This window comes from Erinaceus europaeus, unplaced genomic scaffold, assembly GCF_950295315.1.
Source record: "Erinaceus europaeus unplaced genomic scaffold, mEriEur2.1 scaffold_562, whole genome shotgun sequence".
Lineage (NCBI taxonomy): Eukaryota > Metazoa > Chordata > Mammalia > Eulipotyphla > Erinaceidae > Erinaceus > Erinaceus europaeus.
The window spans coordinates 28,323-29,155 of NW_026647653.1; positions in this window are offsets into that span (position 1 = coordinate 28,323).

Below are 833 nucleotides of genomic sequence, written 5' to 3' on the forward strand. Positions count from 1 at the left end.
AGAGTTCAAAGCCACTGATGTCTCCTGAATTTAGATTAGATAAGTATTGCACCTTTCTAGTATGTGTTTCACCATTTTGTTTATGGAGTGTGAAATATATAGCCTTGTGCTGTTTCTGCACCCTTCATCCATGCATAGCCAACAATATATTGTACGCCCCATTTCTGCTAACCTTGGCAAATTAGCAAAGGTATTTGTGTAATCAGGCAGTTGAGTGTTTGCGTAGTTTATCACTTTTTATGAAAAGGGAAATGTGTTAAGGAGGATTAAACAGCAGAATAAGTATCTGTGGCTTATATTTAGAATGCTGTTGTAGTAAATTGAGAAAAGAAACAAAAGAGATGTGAAGCACTTTCTTAAAATATTCAATTTCATTATTAAGGTGATATGAGAAAACCACACATATACAGTTAGGATTTTTTTTGTTCCTTTCAGTGAGAGAAAAGTTGTTTTTTCCTTTTGTCTCTCATATCTGAGTACATTAGCCCACCTTTAATTCCATGTGACTAGTTACCTTATTTTTAGCTAAGACTGCAGTCCTTTGAGAACAATGTTGACAGCTTTGAGTTGACAAAGAATCGTTATAATCAGTGTTGAAGATATGAAATGACAATGAGAAAGAATTCATGTTTACAGTAACAGAGACCACACACTGAGATAGTTTACATTAGGAACCCAGCAGGTGTAGAATGCAAAACTGAATCACAGTAGTGGATTTGAGGACCTTATGATATGAAAAGGTCATTTTTGCTCAAGTACCTGTCTACTGTGTGAAAATAAGATAGTTATATCAAATTCTACAGAAGTCACCAAATGTATATACATAGACCCAA